Genomic DNA, 14,436 nt, shown 5'->3' with positions numbered 1-14,436 from the left:
TCCTGACAGTTCTTTGGCATAAATGAAGATTTTACCTTCCCATTTTTATCTCCTGTGTTCTCATAAACTCGCAAGATCAAGAAATTGGAATTGTTTCATACAAATGTGACTATTAACCTAAATTTTCCTGATCCAAAATTGACATTTTGCTTCCTAGGATACAGGTCCAACGTGGGTGTATTAGCTTCATGGACGGTGACAGAGAGCCACCACAGTCTGTTCCCAAACTGCCTGGTTTCACTACTAACGATATTCTCCCAAGATTAGAGTTGGGTTCATAAATAGTCCTTTCCTAACAGTTACTCCAGGTTAAATCACCATAGTTATGTTAGTGGCCACAGAGCTAGCCAGGTGAATTTTGTGATTAAGAAAATCTTTTCACCCTGCTTAAACCAGAGGGGCATCAGCCTACCAGAGCCAGGAATGCTGGGAAATTTTAAACACCCTAACCAATCTATATAGAAATTTTGCAGGCAACCCAAAGCGAGATGTGACAGTCTATCCAGAGATGCCATTGCAGCCTTGCCCAGATTTCTCCATCTCATGGCATGGAACTTGCCAAATTGGGATGAGGGACGCAGCCACTACTGGGACTGAGGATTCCACACTGCTTTTATCTGTGTTCTCTTTCACTTGCCAGTGGGATTAAATGGTGTGATTCAGGTTGATGGCATATAAATCTCATGTTCTCTAAGTGTTATAGCAAAACCTTAACAAGCAGTTTTTGGTCAGTTCTCAACGAGTTACAAATGGATTATCTCTGTTGTTTTTCCTTGTTGCTCAATTGGAGATAAAAAAGGGCTTGTATGACTAAGACTCCCTGGATACAGTTCAAAGCCAGCCTGGGCAAAAGAAAAGTCTCGCTAGAATCCCACCTCCCAGTTAACCAGCAAAGAGCCAGATTGAGAGCTTGGCTACAGAGAACCAGCAAAATGCTGGAAGCGGCACTGTGGCTCAAGTGGTAGAGCACTAGCCTCGAACAGAAGTGCTCGGGGACAGTGCTCAGGCCCCGAGTTCAAATACAGATGGGAGAATGCAATTCCAGCAACAAACATTGAAAGTCCTGGGACTTAGCCAGTCCAGGAGACGGGAAGGTGGAGTGGAGTGAGAGGAAAATGGTGTCATATTATCCTAAAGGGAGCTGCCTTGTCTCACCCTTTCAAAGGGGATCAGAGCTGGGATATCGAGAGAGGTAATACCTATCAATTTTCCTTTTTCTGTCAGTTGTATATATATGTGTGTGTATATATATATATATATATATATATATATATATATATATATTTTTTTTTTTTTGCCTCTGACTGGCTACGCCAAACCGGTTTTCTATCACTAAACACTTCTTTCAGTCATTTCTCCTTACCTGTTCACTTTACAATTGGGTTTATGCTCCAAAAGGAACTTTTCCTGGCTTATGCCCAGGGTGTGTTCTACGTCATTCATGCCAACAAGCTCTGAGAACTTGTCAATACTTTGCCTGACCTTTTCAAAGGTCCCTTTTGACAGAAAAAAATCTCTTACTGAGATCACCACCTGGGAATTTGCCGTTCGTAGCCATCACCCTAACACAGACCTGAACCCTGGAGGCCCCAACCCTGGAAACTTCTGGGTATGCCCAAGATGCAGGAGGGGCCAGAGGAAACCATAGCACTCTCTGGCCCTAGTGACCATTCTCGTGGTAATGATGGGAACTTTTGCCAGCCACACTGGACAGTTCCAGGCTGAGGGGCCCTTGATTATGACATGTTGCCCCCTTGACAGCAGGAAGTAGCTACAGAAGACGAGACCTCCACCCATACTCCCTGCCTGGTGGCCGCCGGTGTCATAGTTTTAAAAAACAAAAGAGGGGGGGTTATTCCCCAGGATTAATTAAGGATAGTTATGCTTATGTTAATTATCAAGAAATTTTAAATCATCCCGAATCAGTGTGGGATGGAGTACTGTATATGTGTTTTTCCAGATTGGAAAATTAAACCCAGAGCACCCGCTCGGGTGCTCTCCAGGAAAAGGAGGACCATGTTGGACTTCTTCTCTTTCATGGAAATATGGAAAGTATGACTGCATACAGCAGGAGACCGGTAGGAGGCAACAAAGCTTCCTTTCCTTGTTCATGTTCTAGATTCTTTCTTGAGTGCCTCATGGCACAATGTTTTTGCCGTGGCAATATTGCCCACAGCGTTGCACAAAAACTAAAAAAAAAAAATTTGCACGGTGTTTCTTCCTTTCCTCTCCCCCTGCTGCTAGACTTGGGGAGTCCCGTTGGAAAGAAGATAGGAGTTGAGGGTATTGACACTCAATCCCAATGTTTTATGATAGAAATGTTTGAGAAAAGTAAGCGCAAAGGTTTAGCGCCTGCGCTTCAATGTTTATATGTAAAAGAATGTTTTACTAATCACTTATGTTTGAGTTATCAGCTACTGTGAACTGCCAGGAATGCCAGAGTTTCAGCCTACTTCTACCTTACCACCAAAAGAGGAATGTCTGCACTTGGCGCGAGACCAGCTAAGGACTCCAGCGTCTCTGGACGAAATCACATGGATGGCCCCTTACCTACCCCTCACCCCTTTTGTGGAAGGGGCCCCACAGATATTATGTCAGCATTTGCCTTATGCCCACATATGCCATGTATTTACAGCATCCCCTGTTCATTTAAAAGACTAAAAAGGGGGAGATGTTGGGGACTCAGTTTTGGCCTTGGTGGGGGAAGGGCGCCAGCCCTGGGACAGTGTGGGAGGGAGCCCCTCCCACCTTCCGGCCTCAACTGGAAAAGAAGCCCCCCGCCCCTGGGGGGCGAACACATGCGTGCCACCATGATAGGGTTGTCCAGCCCACAAAGGAAGTTTCATGACATCACCTGATGGGCAGCTCAGCTTAGCCAATGGCCCAAGTCCTTTCCTTTCCCGCCATTACCGCTATATAAGCCCCCCTCCCAAATTAAATTCTTTGAGACTCATTCAACCATCCAGCCGTCTCCCCGTTATCTTTGTCCTGCGGTTTCTGACACATTATGGGGGGCCGAGGAAGGGATTTTGGCATCCCACTTCAGCCTAGAGCAGTCCAGAAAGGACACGCCTTACTCCCTCTGCGGGAATAAGGGGTAGGGCGGAGTTTCTTCCACAGAATAGAGGTTCAGGCATTTCCCCCCGAGAGATGGGGGGGAAGGGGTCCTCGAGACCCCGACATTGGAACATCTCCTCCAGGGAAGGGAGGAGAAGGGGTCCTCAGAGATCCCGACACACTTCTACCTCCTGCCTCTTCCTCCCATAAATATGTAACTCTTTTTTTGTTGTTGTTCTTTACATCTAGTCTTCTGAATATGAGAGATGCTGATTCTGGCTTATTTTTCTTACAATTAAATTATAATTGATCCATAATTAATATTCAAGATTTTTCTTCATACAAGAACCAGCTCTAAATTGAAAATTAAAATTATACCACAGATGAACAATGATTCTTGAAATTTCTAGGACTCTGGTATATACATCCAAAAAACTGAATTTTTCATTTCACCTAGTTTGGTATTCTTCTATGAGTCGCGATTAGATAAATCATTTTTTTTATTTGCTTGCTTACTTATCTGTTTTTAGTCTGTAGAACTTGGCTTCCTTATTTTAAGAGGTGATTTACAAGGATCTTTACAGCTTTAAAATTCTAAAGAACCAGAAGTTGGAGTTGCATTATACATAGCAGTATGTAGTGCCATGTATATTTCAACCTCAACTTTCATGATAAATAGATTTCCCACTACTTAGATCACTGCTTTAAGACTTTGCATTTTATTTAAGACAGATTCAGGCTATCATATAAAGACATCCAGGGTCTAGTTTGTGAATTGCTTGTAGGGAAACTGTTTATAACTTGGACTTTGTGATCAAATAAAATTCGATGTGTATAAAAAAAATAAAAGACTATGAGTTTTATATTGACTCTATACTGGCTCCAATGACTCCATCTTTAAATAAGTAACACCAGAGTAAATTAAGTGAGAATAATACAATTTTAATCTACTTGCCTATCAAGAAAATCAGCTATAGATTAGTAAAATCGGGGCTCTTAAAAGTTGAAAACCACAATTTATCTGTATTAGTATATTATGATTCATAGTATAAATGTTATCTAGAGATTGAGAGTTGATGATAAATTCTCCTTTTTTTTTATAATGGCCTTAACTCTAAACTTACTTTGCAAATGTGGAAAAGGTATTAGTCACTATGAAATTTACTTCTCTGGACTAGCAAAGGCAATAATTATTAACATGCTTTGTAAAAAAGGACTAATTTATGATAATCAGGGTTAGTAATAATCTTGAACATAATTGCAAATATTATTTAGTATTGTAACAGAGGATAAATCAGTCATGAAAATTGACATAAAAGGCCAAAAGCAGAAAATTCTATTTAATTTATTTCTTATTTGTTTTTGATAGTGTCTCTTTACCTTTTTATATAGACTAGGTAGCCAGGAACTGTAAATTTTTCTGCTTCCACCTCTTGAGTTACCAGGATAACAAGTGTGTATTTACCAAGCATGTTTGTCTCCTTTTTTCTTATATGCATTTATTAAATGTTTCCTAGGGATTGTGCATTAATCTATCTGTTTTTCAAGATCTATATAAAATGACTTTTATTCCACAAAATCACTGAGCAAGATATGCTCTCTTTCCTGCATTTGTTTAAATAAGAACTAAAGACTATACTTTCAGCGATCATTTCTATAGTATGTTTAAATAAGAACTTATTTAGAGCTCACTCTAAAATCAAGCCCTGTATTTATTTGATGTTGTAAGAACTGAACTCATTCTTCATCACTTTATTTTCTGAAAACACTAAAAATTTTTGCTTATACTAATACTTAACATTCTGTTTATATTTAAGGCATATTTATGCTTCAATTTAATTAAGGTGTACTTGCTTTCCTGCTTTATTGAAAGCCTGACACCATACTTTGTTCATAATGGGTGGTTAATTCACACTTAGAGAATGACAATAGAGGTAGTAACCATTTCCAATTGTAGATCATTAAGCAATAAGAATAAATGCCATTATCTCTAAAAAAAATTAATGTAATTGAATTAGAAAATACAAATTGATCTATAAAAATTTAATTATAGGAGACCTTTGGGGATATTTGTAGCCTGTGCCTCTATTACTAATGTGCATAAATAATTTCATCTCTTTAGAAATATACTTAGGTTAAGTGAGGCAAAAAGCAATCCTGGCTTATAAAATGATTTACTGGCATTAGCTTCAGTACTGCTCTATGAATCAAATACTCGCAAAGCAGCTGAGGATCAGGGAGATACCAAAAACAACCTTGTAAATTCTCAGCCATGCCTGTGCACAAAGAAAACTATAAATAACCTGCAAAAGCAAAATCCAAGCTCAAGAAGGCCTGAGCAAAATCAGGTTATTACCTAAACAGATTTTGTGTGTTCAGAGTTGGGGTGAAAAGGGAAGATTGGAAAGACAATCTGCTAGTTGGATATTGCCTTCAGATATGATATGAGATACCCACTGGGCCTTGGGGTGTTTTACCAAAAGGAGGTCTGCATTCACTTTGCTCTAGATACCAACAGTGTTTAACAGAGGATGTGAGCATAGGTCCTAATGTGGGAAGAATGGGAATGATTCTTTTCTAAGATGTAAAGAGCTGCGTGTTAACTCTCAGAAAGCAAGGAAACTACAGAAAAACATTATACCCTATTCACAAAGTCAAAGTGATCCTGACACATCTTGATAGATGCAGAGTATGATTATTCTTGTGCTATAATTACTCTCTGGGAATTAGGATTTGGGGTTTGCATCACAGTTACACATGGAGTGGGCTACATTACAGGAGAGAATCCTGATGCTAGGGAACGCAAGTCTTTTTTTAGTGAACAGTAAGCCTTCATGTTCTTTGCACTAGAGGGAAACACTATTTCTATTTTCCAAAGTGTTTATCATATAAATATGCTAGAAAACACAGAGTGGGGAAAAGTATTTTTCTCTGTTTACAAAGAATCTCAAATTTAGGAAAGCTAGAGATGAATAAAGAAATATTTTCTAGTACATGAATGAATGAACACATAAATTCATAAATGTAATGTAAAACATACATAGGATTATGAACAAAAATCACATAATCATCTTAATTGATTCCTTTGACAAAGTTCAAAATCCTTTTATAATATAAGTTCTGAAGAAACTATAATAGTAGAGGGTGTTAACATGACTATTATTAGAAACCTATACTCAACATCAAAGCAAACAGGGAAAAACAAATCATTCTTCCCAAAGTCAGGAGCATGACAAAGGAGTCTACTCTCCCCACTTTTATTTAATATGGTACTAGAAATCCTAGTCAGAATAGACAAAAGAAAATAAATAAAAAGGATTCAAATATGGAAGAAAGAGTGTAGGATGATGTGATCTTATAATTAATAGACCCTACAGATTCCACCAAAAATCTTTTAGATCTGATAAACATCTTCAGAAACATAGCAGGATATAAAAATCAACACTTAGCTGGCACTGGTGGCATACACCAGTAATCCTAGCTACTCAGGAGGCTGAGATCTGAGGATTATGGTTTGAAGCCAGTCTGGGCAGGAAAGTCTGAGAATCTTATCTCCAATAAACTATTCAGAAAAAGCCAGAAGTGGTGTTATGGCTCAAGTGATAGTAGAGTGCTAACTTTAAGCACAAAGAAGCTTAGGGACAGTGCCCAGGCCCTGAGTTCAAGCCTTAGGACCAACAACTAAACAAAAAAATCAGCAGTGTTAATAAACATTAGCAGTGTTACTATACACTACTACTGAACAGATTGAGGAAAAAATATCAGGAAAACAATTCCATTCACAATAACCTCAAAAACAATAAAACACCTCAACATTAACTTTAAAGATCTCTACAATGGACACTTCTACTTGAAAAATGAGTTAGTTCCCTTGGAATTTTGAACTCTGAAATTCGAGAGGGGAAGACTTCAGCATCTAACTGTTAACTGGCAGCATGACCTGGGTCACTTCATGCTTCAGCTCCCTCACTGCCACCTGCTGAGCTTCCTGAGGGATCCTGGCTAGGGGCCATAAGCAAAGGGGTCCTGGACCAACCCCTGTGCAGCTAAGGAAACAAGGAAGATCAGGACTCCAAAATAACTCTGCTAATGTATCTAGATCCATCTCCCAAATGAGGCTGTCATTCAGGCCAGCCTTTGACAAAGGATCATTATCCAAACCAAAGCCTAAGTGCCCCAGGGAGGCAGTTAGAATCCCCCAGGGAAGAGGACCAGAAGAGAGCAATGTCAAGAGGCAATGTCCGATGATGGATACAGCACTACACTCAGGAACTCTTCACTTAGGGGCCTTTACTCCGATCTCAGATTAAGAATGTTCGGACAAGTAACCATGATGGCTTCCTCAAGTTATCCTGTTTCAAAGTGATGTCTTCAAGGTGGGCATACAGTCTAAGATTACTTCCATCTAATATAGCCCCTGATGAGGAAATTCTAGGCCATGTGTGTGAAAATGATTTATTTCCTTGAAGATGCACTGACTTCAGGGTAAATACAAGTGTTTATGCTTTTTTCAGAAGTGCACATGGATGTGGTTTTCATAATATTATTCATACAGAGTGTTCCATGCACTTTTATGGTGATTGGTATGCCAATACAACTATAATAGTAGTGGAATATTTCTGTCCTTTGACACTAAGGAAATCAATTTTTGTAGTTTTGTGGTTTTTGTAGTTTTTTGTTTTTGGTCAGGAGGCTTGGACTCCGGGCCTGGGTGCGGTTCCTGAGGTCTTTTTGCTCAAGGCTAGCACTCTACCACTTTAAGCCACAGTGCCACTTCCAGTTTGGAGGTGGTTAGTTGAGATAAGAGGTTCATAGACTTTCCAGCCAAGGCTTGCTTTGAACTGTGATCCTCAGATCTTGGCCTCCTGATTTAGCTAGGATGACAGGGCGTGAGCCATTAGCCCCTAACTATTTCCTGTTTTTATTAATCATCCATGATACCTTCAATTCATTTATGAGAGTTTTATTTTTTTCCATTTTATGGGAAAATATTTGTGCTACATTAATTTACCTGTTAATACTTTTGAATCACTGGGTCTTAAATTTGTTTCCATATCTTTCTCTCTATTTTTCATAGAGTATTTTCTGTCTTCTGTTTTCATAACATTAGCTTTTAAAATACCTAGTGAAGCATTATAGCTTATGTAGTTTTTCATTTGTAACGTAGAAAATGTACTTTGTGGTTATTGTCATTTATATCTCAAAACTTGAGAACATTTGAGCTTGTGTCTATTGGCATTACTTAAAGAAAATTAAGACTTATACCATAAGCCAAGCTCAGAGAGACAAATGGCACATGTTTTCTCTCATATGTGGAAGCTAGATCTACAATACATGGGGACATGATGAATGATACAGGACTCTAGACATTCACATACATTGAAGCCAAAGGAGGATATTGATAGGGGAACAACACAAAGGCGCAATCCCTATGTGCCTCCGATCATATAAAATATGATTTATCCAAGTGAACTCCAGGAAATGGAAACAAGAGGGGTTTTGCCCCTTTGCTGTTGTTTTTGCTTTCATTTTTGCCTTGTTTGTTCATTAATCTGTCTTTGGGATGGTGAAGGGAGCACAGAGATGGAGAGAGAAAGTGAGCAAATGCAGCCATGGTCCTCACTATGTAGACAGTGAAGTCTACAGCTTGTGGATGGGAATAGGAGAGAACAGCTAGATGAGAGTGAAGGAAGGGTGACATTGTCCAAAAAGAAATGTACTCTTTACCTGACTAATGTAACTATAACACCTCTGCTCTGCACCTTATCTTCACAAACAATAAAAAAAGTAAGTTAAAAAAGACCTTTACAATGAAAATTACAAGATCTTGAAGAAGTTGAAGATGACATCAAAAGATGGAAAAGCCCCCCCCTCCCCCCTGCTCATGGATTGGAAGAACTAAAATCATGAAAATGGCACGACAGCAATCTATAGAGTCAATGTAAACTACAACTAAGTCTCATGTTTATATTTAAGGGAAATAGAAAAAAATCAGAAATTCATATGGAAGCATAAAAGACCCAGAAGAGCAACAGCAATCTTAAGTAAAAAGAGCAACACTGAAGGTTCTCAATACTGGACTTTATACAACAGAGCCATCGTAATAAAAATAGCACACTACTGGCACAAAAAGGGACACTAAGACCAGTGGAACAGAAGAGAAGACCCAGAAATAAAACTGTATCGCTACAGCCACCTAATTTTATAAAAAACCAAGCCAAAATTATATACTGGAGAAAACAGCCTCTTCAACAAATGGTGCTGGCAAAACTGCTTATTCAGGACACTGAAACTTGATCCTTATCTCTCACCCTCTGAGAATCAACTTGAAATGGATGAAAGCCTCAGTGGGAAAACTTGAATCCTTAAATCCATTGCAGGAAAGCATAGGGTGTATTAAGGAGGTCAGATCTGGCCAGTGCCATCACTGGCCACACGGCAAGTTGTACTATCTGGCATCTGTCTTGATGGGTGTGCCTGATTCACCCCCAGGTGACGGATGTTCCTGAATCCATGGAGACAGGCGTGGGCACTTGGCTATAGGTCAAGTACCTGAGACTGGGAGCTGCCTGTGATCCTGCCCCCTGACCTCACCCTATTTAGGGTCAAACCAGCTCAAGTGCCATTACACCATGCTATATGCTATATGTCTCCATGTTCATGTCCTGTGTCCAGACTCCTGGCTTGACTCCAGTCACCATGGCATCCCAAGTCAGCAATCCATTGGAGCTGAATTTGTTTGTTGGTATTGTTTGTGTTCTTTCTTTCCTCTCTGAACTGTTTCCTAACAGTGTTAAGGGTATTTGTGGGCTGCAGGCCTTCGTAACAACTGGCTGCCTGCAGACTGCTAATGCTCTAATAAAGACTCCAAGATTCGATCCTTCAAAAATGTGGCTTGTTGGATAATTTACCATAAAACAAGGGAAATCTCTGGAAGTTATAGGTAATTGTTTTCTGAACAAAACTACAATTAATCAAAAAATAAAAACAAGAGTTGACAAATAGGATTACATCAAATTGTAAAGAAACAATCACCAAAAACAAGAGTTAACTCATGGATGACAGAAAATCTTTTCCAAGTTTTCAACAGATAGAAGATTAATATCCAAAAATTAAACAGCAAAGAAAAACCCCAAATAATCCAATTAATAAATGGGCTAAAGAATTCAACAAATAGTTCCCAGAAGCACAAATGGCTAATAGATACATGAAGAAATGTTTAACATCCCTAGCAATAAAGGAAATACAAATCAAAACCACATTTAGATCTCATCTTATTCTAGATAAAATGGTAATCATCAAGAAAACAAACCGCAAATGCTGGAGAGGATATGAAGAAAGAGAAACCCTAATACACTGTTGATGGGAATGTAAACTAGTAGAGACACTAGAGAAATCACTAGAAAGTTCCTAAAAAACTAAACATAGATTTACCTTATAATCCCACCAGACTACTCTTGGGTATCTATCTAAAGGAGTATATCTCAATATACAAGAAAGATGCCTATATACTATGTTTATTGTAGTGCTATTTACAATAATCAAACTGAATTCAGCCAAGTTGCTCCTAAACTAATGAATGGATAAAGAAAATATGGTACTATGTAATGATTGTTATGCAGTTGTAAAAAAAAAAAAAAGAAACTTATGTCATTTGCCAGGAAATGGATAGAAATGTAAATCATGTTGATCAAAATAATCCAAGCCCCAAAAAGCCAACTATCTCATTTTTTCCTCATTTGTGGAAACTAGACCATATATATATATATATATATATACACATTCATGAACATACACATATACACATACATACACACATAAGGAACTCAAATGATTCTAGCTATGAGATATTTAGAGTGGAAGAGGGAAAATGATGGAAAGTGAATAATTGTGAAAAACATCACAATTATGTATGGAGACATAAGGAATCTTAATGGAAGCTGTTGACCAATAGGGAATTTGGGGGATAGGGAAAGAGGAACTCACTAGAAATGGTTATTTTGACCAAAATACAATATAGTCAAATCTGAAATACCATAGTGAAAGCCCTTGATACAATGAATCCACACTAAAACTAAAAAAGATTTAAGAAAGTAAAACAGACAGGTACTGAAAGAAGGGAGCACAAACAGGATGGAGGAGGTTAAATATGGTAGAAGTCATAGAGAATAGAGAATACAACTAGTAAACTTGTCAAAATTATTTTAGAAGTGAGGAAGGAAGGAAGCCAGAGTTATACAGGAAGTGAATTTGACCAGGGTATATTGTATGAATGTATGAAAATAACCCCTCATACAACTAAAGGACACAAAAAATCACCTAAATAAAATTTTTTTGGTAATATACAGATTAATATTCTTTTGGGGGGGGGAAGTAAAAAGTATACTGACCGGCCAGGGTCACAGCCCAGACTCGGGAGCTGGAACTGTGACCGTAAAAAGCAGGCTGGCCGGCCAGGGCCGCAGCCCAGACTCCAGAGCTCAGACCACGCACATATAGATCAAAATTCTATGTGATAAAGATGAATAGGTGAATGAATGAATATGTAAAATCAGATAGCAATTGTTAATAATATAAAAAAAATCTAATGTATGGACATGAAGACTGAATCAGGCAGTTTCAATAAGTTTTGTCAGAGAATATTCTAGGGGAAGATAATATTTGAACCAAGATCCTGGGAACTGAATTACTGGAGGAGCAGATCCATATAAACATCTGCCAGACAGTACTTTACCCTGAGAGGAGAACTAATGTTAGGGTCAAATGCACAGGAAGAAATGCTCAGCATCTTGGGAACCAGCAAAAACAAGAATCTAACATGAAGTGCTATTTGGAGAATGAGCCTGAAATTAGATGAGGTCCTATGACCAGAGTATCCCTAGTAGCCTAAGAACTGTCTGTTGATTTTTAAACTGGATAGGATGAATTTGACAAATCAATAAGTGAATCAACAAATAATTGAGCTGTTTTCTTCTATTTCCCTGAGTTCTATGGCCATGGAAAGGTCATAGGTTGGGGAGAAGTTGAGAAATCTTCATCTTAAGTTGGGGCTAGTTCCTGGCCCTCCAGGAGTCTCAAGAAGAAAGACACAAAAGGGACAATGTTAAACAAAGAGACAGGAAGCCAATTATGTGGGGTTCTGAAGAGGGATGGCTAGCCCAAGCAGCTGGCCTAGGGTCTAGGCAGTGGGAGACCCCCCCAGATACCCTACTGGAATGTATAGGTATGCATTCCCATGCTGTCTCAGACAGAGTGAAGTCACATTGCTTATTCTCAGCACTTTCTCTAGTGGGAGTTCTCCTACTCTCTAACCCTTCTCCAGTTTCTTTTGTACATTCTTCTCCTTTACTTTTTCTACTCATTCCCTTTACATATTGCTTGTTTTCATATCATCTCCCTGTAATTGCTTCTCGTCTTTATCTTACTTCCCCTTCATTTGGCCAAACACATGGATACCTTTCTCTTTGTATAACAACTGTGCTTTCCTCGGATTTTGGCTTTCATTCTCTGAAGCTCTGTGATTAGTGCATCACTCACTAATCAGAGAGAGAGAGAGAGAGAGAGAGAGAGAGAGAGAGAATCAGAGACCCATCTGGTCAGGTAGGGGTAACATTGTCTTCTTTTCCAAGCTTAGGTCCCGAGCATGGTGCCCCATAGCTGATGGGAGAAGAGAAGAGGCAGAAGAGTAGAGACAACACCACTCAGGCAGTGCCACTGGAAAAGACTCATTGTCCCCTGGTGTGGGCCAGGCCAGCACTTAGCCACAGTGTCTGGCACAGGGTAGATGTTTTGCAAGTGTTGGTGAACATAATGAATGGCCTATTACAGCTATTGTAGTTGTCTTGGAGCTTTTGGCATGAATATTTAAACCTAAATTAGGCAGCATATCAAAGTTGTTTTTTTCTTTTATGATCTCAAGGGGAAAAAAGTTGTTTATTTTGTTTTATGCTTTTTTTAAAGGCAGTGATTGTCATAGCAGCATAGAAACTTGTTTCTGCATTCTTACCACCAAACCAAAGAATCTGTGATAGACAAGATATAAACAGTATAATTGAAGATGACATTTCTAGATAAAATGACAACAGAAATAAGTAGCAAGTCAGCTTACAACTCCAAAGGTTGGCTACAGTTACTTGTGATTTTTCTGTAACTCCTACTATCATTTTAAAACATACATTCTCTCTTTCCTTTCTCTTTCTGTATGTTATCAACTGCTAATAGCATGTCACTGGGACTGGTACACTGTGGTCAGTTGTATTCCTTCATTCATCAAACACCTTTTGAAACCCTCCCTTTTATAGGACAAGAACCATGCAAGGGGTTGACACTTAGACCATGAGGGAGCTAAAGATGAAAGGAGAGATGAATGTTTACAGATAAGCACAGTCCAGGGTCACAGGCACAGTTGGAAATAAAGGAGAAGGGCAGGGTTGGGAAAGGATCTGAAGCATTTCAAGGAGTGTGTGTTGTTCATGAACTACATCTTGAATGAGTGAAGGTTTCTAGGCAGAAAGGCACAGAAATGGGCAAAACAGCTTCCCCAGTAGGAACATGCAGTTTGCCATAGAAGTGGAGGAATCTATTCCCCCAAAGTTCATGTGTTGAAAGTGTAATCCCACAATTCCTATGTTCATGGTGTATGGAGTTAACACATTTGGGGTTAAATAACATTAGATGGAGTTACAGGTTGATGCCTCTCTGATGGCATTAATGACTTTGTGAGAGGGAGACTTGAAGTTAGCATGCTTGCTCTGTCTCACCAGAAGATACTCTCATGCCATGATGATACAGCAGTGAGAAACTCCTCACCATTCTCTTGACATTCCCACCCTCCAGAGCCATGATCTAAATATTTCTCTCTCCTTTTCATGAGTCACCCAACCTGTGGAATTTATATCAACAAAAAATAGGTTAAGGCACAGCAGAATTATTTCTGTGGATGTTTGGAGAAGAATCATGTAGTGCTTTTGCTAGGGAGAATTTACCAATGCATTCCCTGTCTTTCTAGTTTGCTTACTGTTAACTTTTAAGGAATGCGTTAACACCTCCTTTGGAATCATATATAACAGATAGATAGATAGACACATAAGTACATGTATATCCACTCATAGGACACTCATCTAAATATTATACAAAGTCAGGAGATAGTTGTAACTGCTACGAAAATAGATGGAATTTTAAAAAAGGATTTTATATTTTTAGATAAAGTTTATTAAGGATTTTTTTCATTACAAAAGTACACATTTTATTATGGAAAATTAGAACAAGCAGAAAGTTGAACAAAGGCAAAACAGAGATTAATGAACATGTTCACCTGCCTCAGAGTATTTTTTAATATTTTAACTGTTTCTTTTCAGCCTTTTATGCTAATGTACAGCT

The sequence above is a fragment of the Perognathus longimembris genome, chromosome 11, assembly GCF_023159225.1.
Source record: "Perognathus longimembris pacificus isolate PPM17 chromosome 11, ASM2315922v1, whole genome shotgun sequence".
NCBI lineage: Eukaryota > Metazoa > Chordata > Mammalia > Rodentia > Heteromyidae > Perognathus > Perognathus longimembris.
The sequence above is the reverse complement of the archived record's forward strand: the minus strand, read 5'-3'. Positions refer to the sequence as shown.